General features: G+C 30.6%; 1 protein-coding gene across 2 annotated transcripts in view; it reads right to left on the bottom strand.

Moving 5' to 3' along the window:
- The window catches only part of LOC118201737 (transcriptional adapter 3-like), a 127,018-nt gene extending 113,520 nt beyond the window's left edge, over window positions 1-13,498 (bottom strand). The window contains exons 1-2 of one of the 2 annotated variants that reach the window (XM_035373886.2): window positions 12,976-13,498; window positions 3,646-3,720 (exon numbers count right to left, since the gene is read on the bottom strand). The gene's annotated coding sequence lies outside the window, so the exon portion shown is untranslated. The remainder of the gene's footprint in view (window positions 1-3,645; window positions 3,721-12,975) is intronic. The other variant, XM_035373885.2, reaches the window with a different exon arrangement.
- Between the last annotated feature and the right edge of the window lie 560 nt (window positions 13,499-14,058).

Raw genomic sequence — 14,058 nt, 5'->3', positions numbered from 1 at the left:
ATTCAATATTAAAACACAAGAAATAACCAAATTACTTCTCTACCTATTGGCGGCCGCTTACACTTGAACACTATTAAAGCTGGAAGTGGTGGTCACTTTACTGCAGATGGACCTAAGAGGTGGGCCACAATTGCCTCCTATGAAGGAACAGACATGCCTTCCACAGGCTAGACTCCCGCAACCACTATACCATCTGGGTGGCGCCAAATTCTAAAATATTTCACAAGAAATCCCGGTACTGTTCTATTATCAGGACCCGATTCACAAATATATGTAGTGTTACAGATTTGGTATTTAAATAGCAAAAGTTGGTTGAATTATAAATTAAATTGTTTTATTCCCTGTGCAGTGCAGCATTTGATGAATATTAAAAGAAAGCTGAGCCAGAAAATTAAAAATACAAGAGCACGTGCATTTAACATTTAATAAAATATATCTTGATTGCAAGAAAATACCAAAAAATCTCGCGTATTTAAAAAATTCATCACATGAGGAATACATCCAAGATGTCCAGGCCCTTGTTTCAACTTGAACTCGTTCAGTCCAGAGGTTTATGCAAATTTTATGTCAAGCGACATAGGTTAAAATGAGAAGCAAAGTAATAACCAGCATTCGTGACAGAAACTTGGCTGCTACCACCACTGTTGCTTGCTAAGAGAGAGATGCTGATTACAAGAGACATGAATGTCTGACACTGGCAAGACTTTTATATGCTCAAAGTTAGTTGCACTTTGTATGTCTAACCCCGTTAGTGTCATAGCTTCATGTAGAGTTGCTAGAGTTATATTTCAGTTAATGTACAGTATTTAATATTAAGTTCCAAAAAGCCGCTGAAGCATCAGAGGTGATAAGTTGTTTTATTTTATTTTAAATTTCATTAGCTGCAAGGAATAAGGTTCACATTCATTTTTGCATTGTATCTTATGCTCACAGTAAAGGTTAGCAAAACACAATAACTCAACACTTAAATATAACTTCAAGGCTGAGAAATTAGTTACAAATACTTATATCTGCACACTTAGATGCCATGAATCATTATATATTTATATGGTTAATATTATTTTCCCCCTAAAACACATCTGTTAAAAAGTACTATTCAAATCATAATCTAAGAACATTTTACAATTTAAAATACAGATAATTATGGATAAAATTTATGATATTGATTCTGAAACAATATTAGGATAATTACACACAAAAAAGCTATAGAACACATGTTTCATAGCAACAAAACACAATAAAATAGTTATGCATCTTTTTAATTAGAAAATTTTTATGATATTTTAGCTAATTTACATGATTTCCTTTTCTTTAACATCTTGTTTCAATGTTCCCACTAGTCTCTGCTTCATTCCTTAATTTGTTAATGTTTTAACAACATACCTTTAGAGAACAATTTTTTCTTTTTATGTAGTCAATTTCTTTCTCAATAACTTTCCTCTACATATTAGAATTTCAGATTTAACTGAAGATTTTGGTTATTCTAAAGAACTGCATGTATTTAGAACATATAGAAAATGTTAATTTTATTTCTTTAATAGTTTGAGTATTGAGAATAAATATGAAATGAGAAGTCATGGATGGCAACCACAGCTAGAGTCACAGAATTTTTAAAAGTTAGTGAAGCAATGAGCAACAAAGTTTATGAATGGCAAAATTTTTTAAATTTAGAACAGACACTGGGCAGCAGAATTTAGGACCCGCAGACATAGCACCATGCAGCAACATATTCTATGCACAGTGCAGTGAGACAAAACAGATGATGTCACTTTCCAACTTATTTATTAACAGAAAATTCCTTTTTATAGATGTCCATGTGAAAAGATGAGAACCATTTTTACAATCTTTTATGCATGTGTCAAGAGAAAAGATGAGAATATAAAGGGAAGATACACATGCTAATCTTTTCAGGGGCAGTATACAAAAGAATTTAAATTGGGGTAAAATTTTGCATGAATTGTAACGTATAGACCCCAAAAAGACACAATTGAGACCTAAAATAAATCTACAGTAAAATACTGAAATTTGAGGGCTGGCATAGATTTTTATCAATGCCCCTGTAAGGCAAATTTTTTTTTTTTTTTTTTTTTTTTTTTTTTTTTTTTTCCATGAAGCTACCAATAGTTAATTTCTGTTTTTTAAATCTACTTTTGCATACTTTCAATGTGTGTCTATAGAAATGGGTGTTTGAACATACTTATTTATATAAGTCTGAAGACAAAATTTCTCTAGAATTTTAAAATTTATGTTTTTAAGCACATTGATGATCCCCAGTTGAACATACTTACGTAAAATATGTGTAAAAGCTTTTGAAAGAGATTTAAATTCAATATTATTATTATATCAAAATATTTAGCAAATATAACACTGTAGGAGTAAACAATATCATGCTCTATCTGAACTAGCATAATGTTACAAGGAAACGTAACTCAGCTGAAAAATAAGAAGTTAATAAATGAAACATTACAACTCAGCTAAGAGATATTAAAGTTACATTTTTGAAATTACTATATTCTATGCTTTAGATCTGCAGTCGTCAACCATTAGAACTTCACGGACAACTACATATATAATTTTATATTTGGCAGATACACTAATATGATTTAAAAATATATATATATATATATTTATACAATAATAATTAGCAGGCTTTTATTTTATAAGGTTATAGAGTAATTATTTTCAAAATTTAAGTATTACATATTTTTAGTGTGATATTTATGCCTGTTTGTTTGAAATCAGTTTGTAGATTTGGGGTTCTAGTGGCGTCACTGAATGGACGTCACTGGAAGACAGAGAGCCGCATTTATTTTAATACAAGATCGGTATTGAGGTCTATTTGCTGTTCGAAATGAAAATGCCTTTTCGCACAAATACGTTGTTGAAAACTGAATTAAAATTTTTATTGCATTTCACTCAGTAATGGATATTCATCTTTTGTCGAGAACCAAAAATGAGGTCTTGATAAAGATGAGTGGAATTTAGTTTTTAAACTGCCGTCAGAAGACAGATCAATGAGGTTTTCTTTTTCATTCAGGCTTAATTTGCTGTCTTCAGTGTTTGCTGAAAATGGATCTATTATCCATATATTTCCATGAAAAAGATCTTAATTTGGATAATAAAAACAAAAAAAAATATGTCAGTGATTGTAAGTGCTGCTGAATAATGGATACCACTTGCTGGTTGAGATCCTTCTCTGCCATATATTGCCATATATTCATTAAAATTTATAAACATTTGTAGATCTCCTTTTACCAACAGCATTTTCCACGGTGGGTTTTTTTTTTTTTTTTTTTTATTTAAGCACCTACCTTCACCTTGTACTGTAAACATGTCCTTCAGTTGTCCTTGCAAGGATATATTTAGTTCATTTAAATGAGGAAAAACATCTGCCAGATATGCAAGCTTGGCTACCCACTCATTGTTGGACAAGAATTCAAGAAATTCTGAATTATTTTGCTGCTGAAAAAATAATTTGATTTCTTCACTTCTAATTTTAGAAATTAAGCCCTGACTATAATACAGGTTTAAAGCTTTCCACTTACAAGCGATACAGAATAGTTAAGGTAAAATAAGTAAATGAACAAATTTGTATAACTTTATAAAAGAAATAAAATAGTAAATGGATTACTTATACAAACAAACCTTCATGAAGCAAGAGCTGCCTTTGGACGTCTTGATCAGTCTGCTGGTTCCCCAAATAGATAAAATCACATAAAACTGAAATAAAAGTAGAAGATGTAGGCACAATTTAATATAGATATTTTTTATTGCTTGAAATGATTTTATATACTGCAGTTAAAAATCATATGAATACTGTATAAATAAAATAGTGGCTTTTCAATTTATTACAATCAAAAAGCACATTCAAGTCTCAAAATGCCAACAGACACGAGAAACAAAAATAAAAGCTTCTTTCTTGCCAAACTGAATGTGTACAGGAATACATAAAATAGTTACCTGTATTTGTAAGACTGTAATACGTTCAAGTAAACATGGGAAAAGCTTGAATCTAATAACAGATATGAACTGACGAGCTTTTGGAACGCAGATAAATTTCTCTCTTTTCATTACAAATTTCCCGAAATTTAACTAATCATATTTAACCACTTGCGCTAAAAAGACGTGCCACGCACGGCGAAATGCTTTTGTCTCAAACCGCGAGCGACGTGAACACCAGGTCGATAGGCATTTATCGCAAAAATGAAAATAACATTGTGCACACGTCGCTTAGCAACAAGATTGTTTATTTCTCGAGTTACAGCTCTGGATTGCACTCGCAGACACGGAGCGACTTGTTATATTGTAGCGCACGGCACCGCAACCGTGAAGTTTAGTTGTAGCGCAAGTGGTTAACAAGAGTCTTGTGAATTGTTTGAACTGGATATTCTCAATTTTTCTTTTGAGATGAAAAATAAACTTACATGTAAATTTATATCATGTTATAAATACTAACAGTATTCACAACATGATCAGTGAAATTTATAAGATTGAATAACTCATTTTGCTAATATCAGCATTAAATGCACCATTGTTCAAATTTTATCAATGATTAATATAGTTCAGCTGCTGATTATAATTGCAAATATATCACACTGCGATCTGCATAAATGAAGCAAAAGAATCATGATGCAACCTGTCTACAAACCTTACCTGAAAAATATCCCTTTCAGACCTTAAATCTGAGGAATTTACAATTTTGATTACATACATTAAATTATTTTCATATTATGCAATGTTTAACAACATATTGATACACAAAAACAATATTCAACTTTCCAATACATGTAATTCTAATTTTCATTTGTTAATATAATTTTAGAAACATTTGGAGTTCAATAGCATGCCTTTATGGAAATTCAGGCTATGCCCCCAATTATGAGTAACAATTAAAACACTATTAACATTTCACTGATATGCATATTTCATTCACATGGGCGGCAATCTGATGTTTTCAAACTATAGATGCTATATTTCTGTCCTTTTATTTTTCTTTAAAAAATCTTGTTACGGATCTGAAGTGTGTAGGATTAACTTCCTTGACCAAATTTTTTGTGAATGTTTAATTTTTAATAAATATTTCCTTTATCTCTGGTGCAGATGCATATTAAGAACTGCATTAAGTCTCGCTCGCTCTTTTCTTTCTTGTCTATTTCGTTTCTTAATTAGTTTGAAATACAGTAAATTATTTCGTTCATTAATATCAGATTATAAGTATGTGTTATATTTAATGCAATCATAGTCTGCTCTAAAGTTATATGCAAAAAAATCAATATTATAAAGGGCAATTTGAATATGATAGAACTAAATTTCATATTTTAAGTACGCATTCCAGTAGACAAATATTTTTACTGACATTCTATTTAAAATGCTGCACTAGGGAAACGTACAAATTATGAATTTTCAAAAGCCAAAATCGGGACTTGCGGTCACTTTAACTAGGAATCAAATCTTGATGAACTACCAGTGTTCAGTGGTCTTATTCACTCAATCATGTGGCTTAAATTACTGTTTGTGTATTACAATTTAGATTAAAATAGTGAACAAAAAAAAAAAAATTTGCCCAGTAAAATTTTTTGTTTAATGAGCTTTTTACTACGAATTTTGGTAGTTTAGGTTGAATAGTAAAATGTTACATTAGATCATGGCATTTATTTAGAATTCACTGTTACTTCCTCATATAAAATAAATACCGGAAAAATATTCCTACAAAAAGATAGTTTTGTAAAAAATATCTCTGGATGAACTGTACCAGTTATCCATATTTACAACTTATACTGAAATACTTTGGATTATGAGAACTATTTAATACTTTTTTTATTCATTGCAAAATGTAGAGTAATATTCACTAGCATGTTGGCTATTAGCTATACATAAATCTAATTTTAAAATGTACAAAAGAGTCTGTTTTTGATTTCGATTGCGTATATAGCTCCTTAAAAAATAAATGGTATTTATACGATATACTTCAAAATGATTTCGAATTGGAAGTACAATTCTGTATGATGCAGGGAGAAAATTAATCAGCGTAAATAAGGTTTGGTATATATGCCTATGATTTTCATAAATAAAGATATAGCTTAAATTTATATTCGAAAATCCAGTTAATGAAATTATGCTCGTATCTCAATTCATGGTTTATTCCATTAATTCTCAATCTCTCTTTAAAATAATACACATTCAATACATCTCATATAATACAAATTATTGAATGTAACATTATTATTCAAGTTGTTAGCCTTGTTAATGCATAAATAACTTTTGTTAAAAATTATGACATAACATTAAATAATTTCTCTCAAAGCTTACAAAAAGATATAAACAATAATATATTTCTTTTGGGATTTTTCCCAAGAATAATAAAATACAATATCCCCCTAAGAAGAGTGATAAAATTATCTCTTATGAAAATGATACTGCAATGAACCTTTCTGCAAGTGTACTTATTATTCTGACGCTGAAAATCAATTTACATACTAACTCAGTGATTTTCAAATAAATTTGTATTCCTCTGCTTCCACCTAGTGCTGCAGCTTTTACTTTTCAAATGAAACATAAAAGCAAGAGAGTCAGGATCCCCCTGTGCTCACGTTTTGAGATTTTATGAGTGTATTAAAAAATACTGCACTTTTCTCATGATCGAAGCCCCATCAGTGGACGAGTAGTTAAGATGTAGTTCAATTTGCTTTTGGTTGAAACCCAGACGAATGGGCTGCCTGCATGTTTGGTTTTTCCCATATGTATGGTGAATTTGTTCCCTTTTCCTACAGAAAGTCCTTTTTTAAAAAGAGGACATAATTGTCAGTATAGAAAGTGCATGAATTTTTTTAATCTCATTAATAATTGTGAATTTTCTGTAGAACTATTTAACTTCTTTAAATGTTACATCAAATTAAGTTGATAAAATTTAGTGTAAATCATAAAGTAATTATTTATTTATAATTATTCTTCGAATCATTGTCAAACATTTTAAAATAATAATTATTTAAATAAGAAAACTATAGACGTATTTTTAAAAATGATTGGAAAAAAAATGTTGCTAACACATAAATGGAGAATAAGAAAGATTTTAAAGGTTTTAATGAATTTCAGTTCATCAAGAATCACCAGTCATTGGAGAAACAATGAAAATTGAACTAAATAAAAATGACTTGAATTCAGGTTACGCATGAGGAAACTCACAAAGACCCAAGCAGTTAACCCATTTGGTTGCCAGGAACCAAATCGATCACAAGCTACCAACGCTCAGCAGTCTTATTCAAGCAACTATAGTGAAATTCATTTTTTATATATTAATTATTAATAGAAAATAATAAAAAATTAATTATAATACAAGTTAGTGATCCTTCCTTGTAAGGCATTTTCTTTGGTTAGGAGTTCGTGTGAATAATTAACGCTATATTCAGACAAAAACATCTATTTTTAACTTAATGCTTCAAAAAATGAATACTAGGAAAATTATCCCTAGAAAAAAAAAAATATCCCCCTAAAAATGAATCCCACAATATATATTTAATTATTCATATCCTTTATTAAACACATTATCATAATTATTAAATACAATGTTTGTTTTTATTTATTACAAAATGTTCGATCATATCCTTTCTTTAAAAAAATACCATATCGCACGATTATAGTATTTATGTGAGCTAATAAATTGCTTAGTTTATGCATAATAACAACAGTGCATTGTGATATTAATTATGTTCCACATTTCCTTTTCAGCTTTCAGTTTGTAGTCATCAAGTTACTTCTGAAGTAAGAAAACATGAAAAATGTGCAATGCCCTAGCCAGGACTTGAACCTTGACCTCTCGTATAGACGCTGAGTGTGCTAACTATTACACCAAGAAGGCATGCAAAAAAAAAGTGAGAAAATACCTTATAATTTACAAACGTAATGTTTTAATCCTATTTCACATGAAGTTTAGTGTTTCAGTGATAGGAAAGCAAGAATCTGTAAACTCAGTCAATTAATAATAAATTTCTAAGCTGCATGAATTTTTAAGTTCTGCAAGAATACCATTAAAAATGCAATCCTTAAAAAAGAAGTGAGTATTACTTTGGAACTGATATAGTTTGTACTGAGATTACAACAGCTATTCTTAAATCATTCATACTTTTCTTTTGGTAAATCACATTGTAAATTGTCATAGTTAATACCCATCCTTTTTCAAATCAGCAGTCCACATATAATTTTAAAAATGCTTCCCTTCACCCTGAATTTAAAACATCCAGTCACAAAGTTTTATGCTAGTGAATATTTAAATTTGTTTAATATATATTTTTCAAGCATATATTGCAGATTGAAAAACACAAAACTTTTCAGTTAGAGTAGATTTGGAGAAACTGCAGAATCACCCACTGCTTGGAGAGTTTTTAAGAATTGCACAACTCGGTATGTACACATCGACCTATTATCACACTTAAAAGAAAATCGGAGAAATACGCAAATTCGGCATTGTGCACACCCTTGACTTTGTCCATATGCACATCGATGTATTTTCACTTAAAAAGTCAAAGGAGATTGACAAAAATCCAATTCTTACTCTTGTAAAAAGCGCCAAATAAGTGGGTGATTCTACACTTCACCCGAAGATTTAAGGGTGCCCTATGGATTACTGCTAAGTTATTTCGTTTCTCGCCAAATTTTTGTTTCATTTATGGTAACCTGAGTAGTTTAATGTTATGAAAACCCTATTATGACTTAATTGGTTGTGTCACTGTGGTCAATCTAAATCGTGGGAAAAATTTGGAAAGTGTGTGTTGGATTTGGGATAAGTACGTTGTTATTTTGTGGTTTACATGGTCAAATGGCTGAATGTGGTAAGATTAATTTGAAGTTTCTATACGATTTTGAATGAAAGGGAAAAAAGCATTAATTGACTGGTGTGTAAACAAAGGTTTACTTAGTAGCCATTATTAAGTGTCCTGTTTGTAGGAAGGAAATGCAGATGGTGGAACGTCGGACGAACGGATGATATTTTTTATTCTTATTTTTGTGAATTTATGTGGCAATGCCAGAATACAGATTTTAGTTCAGATAATTTTAGGAAGTTTTTGTATGCTGTTAAGCAATTTTGTTTGACTGAAGACAGGGAAATTTCTAAATAAAGTAAGTGGATATTTCCTTTGTGCAGTGCTAAGATGAATAATTTTTTTATCTCATTTCATTGCTTGATTTAAAATGTAGTTTATTGAGATTATATATATATTGGCTGCTCCTTTGACTTTTTAAGTGAATATAGGCCAATGAGTACATTATTTGCATGCAAATGAAAAATATAGAAAAAGATGAAATTTATAAAGATATTTAATTTATGACAAAAAAATTTCAGAAAATATAAAATTCAAGAAAGCTATAAATACTGCTATTTGTATACTGTAGCAGTGTCACAGAAGGAATGAAAGATGTGCCAGTTAATACAGAATTTTATTAATAAATTATCATGCAATTTAATCGATCTGCACTGAAATCAGTGACTTAGAAATTTAGGTAACTTAGTCATAAAATGAATAATAATTAAAAATGAAGTGTGGTAAATTTTAAAAGCAATTTATTTGAAAATGAGATATTTGTGTGGAAGAAAATGCTTAAATTTTTTAGTTCTGAAACCTCCTATTTATGGAACGTTGATGAGTTGAACATTTGCTGGACCGTGGGAGTGGTCCATCAGAGAGAAGCTATTCATTTGCAACGTTCTTGACAGCTCGCATTTACTAATGTTTACAATGCGATCAATCTCTTTTAGGTAGAACAACTGATCTAAAATTCGGGGAGTGAAGCCAAATGACTATAGAGGTAGCTGGCATTTTTCAAATGTCTAGTCTTATTTTCCCGACGTCTTATGGGAAGTTGGGTCCAAAATTAGTGACACTTTTAAAGATATTTGCAGTAAATAGCTCAACAGGCTAAGGGTTACAGCATTAAGAGCAAAACTTGTACAATCAAATCAAAAAATTCAAATTACTTTGATTTTACTGTTCTTCCAAAATTAAAAAATGTCACATATTTTTTATAACACATTCACAATAAGTTCATACCATGAAAACATCCTTCATTTGGTCACTTTTCTTTTAGAACCTTCTGGGGTTATAGTAAACTTTAAGGTACCCCTTGTATTATGGCAAAGTTGTTTCATTTATTGCCAAGTTGTTGAGTAGCTGAATGTTATGGAAACCCTATTCTGATGTAATAGGGTGCTTTGAATCATGGATATATTGTACGCGCTTTTGTGGCGTGTGTTGGTTTTATTGTTTAGTAGGTAGAATGGCTGAATGTAGTAAGATTAATTTGAAGTTTCTGTACGATTTGGAAAAAAAGGGGTAAAGAGCATTAATTGACTGGTGTATAAATGAAGGTTTACTTAGTAGCCATTGTAAGTGTCCTGTATGTAGGAAGGATATGCAGCTAGTCGAACGTAAAAACTGTTTAGATGGATTTGAATAGGTTTGGAAGAAAGGTTCAGATGTGGCAATGCCGATATATGGATTCAAGTTCAGATAATTTTAGGAAGTTTTTGGATGCTGTTAAGGAATTTTGTGTGCCAAAGACTAAAGACGAAGGAACTTCTAAATAAGGTAAAAGTATATTTGCTTTTTGTAGTGCTTAAATGTATAACATGTTTTTTCTTTTTTATGTTATTTTATTGTTTCGTTTAAAATATAGTTTATTGAGATTATGAATTTTTTGTTTTCCTGTATTGTACAATTGGGTGCTCCTTTGACTTTTTAAATGAAAATATATTGATGTGTACATCGACAAAGTGAAGGGAGTGCGCAATGCAAGTTTGTGCAATTCTTGGATTTTTTTAAGTGAAAATAGGTTGACGTATAAATGGATAAAGTTAAGAGAGTGCACAATGCCCTTTTTGTGCAATTTGGGGATTTTTTTTTAAGTGAAAATATGTCGATGTGTACATGGATCCCGAATTTATGCAATTCTTTGTCCTGTTATTTGTGTAGCAGTGATTTTTGGCGCAAAAAATCACTGTTATGCACGCCAAAATAATAACTCAAAGAATTGCACACACTCGGTATCCATGTACCAGCAAAAATTCAAAAGGGGTACCCTAAACTATACTTTTACTCCTTTTGGAATCATAGATCTACAAATCTTGCTTTGAAATCCTTCTAATCCTTTGGAAGTGCAAGGTCAAAAAATTATCTGTCCCAACTCTGTAACAGTAAAATCAACAGTAAAATCCGGAAGACTTTTGAATAAAAAGCTCAGAAACAAACAGTATAAAGTGAATTTTTAAGAGAAAATTAATACACATTTAAATACTCTGAAATAACTACATGGAGGGAGGGGGAACCTGAATGCAAAAATATAAAAAGAAAAATGGAATTAACTTTAAAATGACTAAAATAGCTTTCCTGCTTTTGCTAAGAAATGCTTTTGTGTGTGCTATGAAATTGTGTTTCATAGCACTTGCATAGAGTTGTATTCGTAGCATTTATTACCTGATTTATTTTTCAGCATCAAAATATTCCTTAGTCACCAAAATTGAAACTAATGCCATTTTAAAATATGAGAGGGGAAAATAAGAAGGTTTTTTTTTAATGCTAATTCTTACTTACAATTTTAATATACCATCATTATTTAGTTAGAGTAGATGTAAAGGTGCCCCCTGTATTATCACAAAGTTGTTTCATTTATCGTCACATTGCTGTTTCATTTACGGTAAACTGAGTAGTTGAATGTCATGGAAACCCTATTATGACACAATTGGGGTGAATTTGACTGATAGGAAAAGATTTGTAAGGGCTTGTGGTGTGTGCCAGTTAGGAAGTACATTGCTGTTTTGTGGTTTGGATGCTAAAATGGCTTTATGTGATGAGATTAATTTGAAGTTTCTGTACATTTTGGAATGAAAGAAGAAAAGAGCATTAATTGACTGGTGTGTAAATAAAAGGTTTACTTAGTAGCCATTATAAGTGTTCTGTTTGTTGGAAGGAAATGCTATGGTCAAATGTCGGAGGATATTGGCACTACGGAGAATATTTTTTTACTCTTGTTTTTGTGAATTTATGCGACGACTCCACTATACAGATTCTAGTTCAGATAATTTTAGGAAGTTTTTGGATGCTGTTAAGCAATTTTGTTTGACTGCAGACGGAGAAATTTCTAAATAAAGTGGATACTTCCTTTGTGTAGTGCTAAGATGAATTTCCTTTTTTATGTCATTTCATTGTTTAATTTAAAATGTACTTTATTGAGATTATATATTTTTTGCTGGCTGCTCCTTTGACTTTTTAAGTTAATATAGATTGATGTGTATATGGACAAAGTCAAGGAAATGCACAGTGCCAAGTTTCTGAAATTCTCTGAATTTTTTTAGTGAAAATAGGTCAATGTGTACATGGATAAAAAGAATAGGCAATGTCAAGTTTGTGCAATTTTCTGATGTTGTTTTAAGTGAAAATAGGTCGATGTGTCGATACCGAGTTTGCACAATTCTTTAACTTGTTATTTTGGCTTTGTAAAGCAGCGATTTTTGGCACAAAAGCCAAAGGATTGCACAAACACAGTGGCCATTTACTGCCAAAAATCACCAATGGGCACCCATAAATATATTTTTACCCCTTATTTTAAGAATATTATAATTTAGTAATTCAATCATATTAAATCTTAAAAGAAAAAAAAATTGTCGAAAAATTCTGAAATATTTGGATAAAAAACTTATAAATTATCTTGAAATCGCCAAATGGTTATAATCATCAAATCATTTGCGGTTATAATCATCAAATTTAGCTATCCTTTAGTATACATTATGAATCATGGGTTTGGCAACTAACGACACGTTGTTCCCTTTGTATGTCTTAATTATATCATCAGTTGAAATCTAGTAAGATCGTATGAAGAAATTATAAAATTAAAATATGAAATCGTGATTTATGAAATAATTAAATATTTATGATCTACAGGGTATCAAAATTTATAAAAAAAAAAGCTTAATATTTATTTGTTTACCTTATTAAACATTTCTTCCAATAGAAGTTGTTTAAGTTGCTTCGGTTTTTTATGCAAATACTTTGTCTTTAATTCTGTAGACAGACATAATCTCTTGTTTAGTTACATTGTTGATGTCCTGTAACTGCTGTTTCGAAAATTCCGACTAAGTTCTCTGTCACTTTCTTCACTATCGGTAGCGGTATTTTCTGGATCTAGAATACTCGACTTTGCCTTTGATGACTGATTTTGCCATTTGCATTGTCATCACAGTGAAAAACTTCTTTTATATCATCTTCATTTATTACCACTTTTCTACATTTCTTCTCAAAATTCGTTAATTGGGAAACTTCACCTTTGTTTTGCAATATCCGAAAACCTTTAAGATTTGCGGTTATAATCATCAAATTTAGCTATCCTTTAGTATACATTATGAATCATGGGTTTGGCAACTAACGACACGTTGTTACAAGCGTCTACGGAGAGAAGGCAACTTTTGGGATCATGAATCTGATCCTCCCGTCTTACGCGCATCTCAGTTTGCGCATCATGTGACGTTAACAGATACGTCAAAAATGTGTCTGTTTACATTTTGCATTTGACTTCGTGCGTTTTATGCTTCGTTAGTATGTGAATTTTGCTTTCACATATTTATAATGAACTGAAGAATCTCTCAATAAAAGACCCTTCTCACGGACAAATACTTAGGAATATTGTGAGGATTCTGCTTCAGAATATTAGAATATATAGCACCAATTTAAATGAGCTGGGTGGTGATATCAATGATCATTCAAGACAATAGATCTGAAATTCACATTTCCGCTTTGATTACGATTGGTAACATCTTTCAGAAAACTGTAATTTCAAAATCTTACAACTGTTCTATTTGCAAAAAGTGTTTTTCAAATGCCAGCAATTTATAGCATCATTTGAAGAACATACATTCCAATAAAAAGCATATTTCTACTGCTGAAATATTTAATTCCAATTCAGATCATGCATTTTATAAAGTCGTCAATGGTAATTCGATTTCATATACTTTTGCTTCAAAATCCAGTATAACGTCAAAAAACTTTTAGCTGCCCTGATTCCAAAAAAATGTTT

This window comes from Stegodyphus dumicola, chromosome X1 (genome assembly GCF_044657685.1).
Source record: "Stegodyphus dumicola isolate Sdum_Otavi_A_Nest chromosome X1, ASM4465768v1".
Lineage (NCBI taxonomy): Eukaryota > Metazoa > Arthropoda > Arachnida > Araneae > Eresidae > Stegodyphus > Stegodyphus dumicola.
The sequence above is the reverse complement of the archived record's forward strand: the minus strand, read 5'-3'. Positions and strand labels throughout refer to the sequence as shown.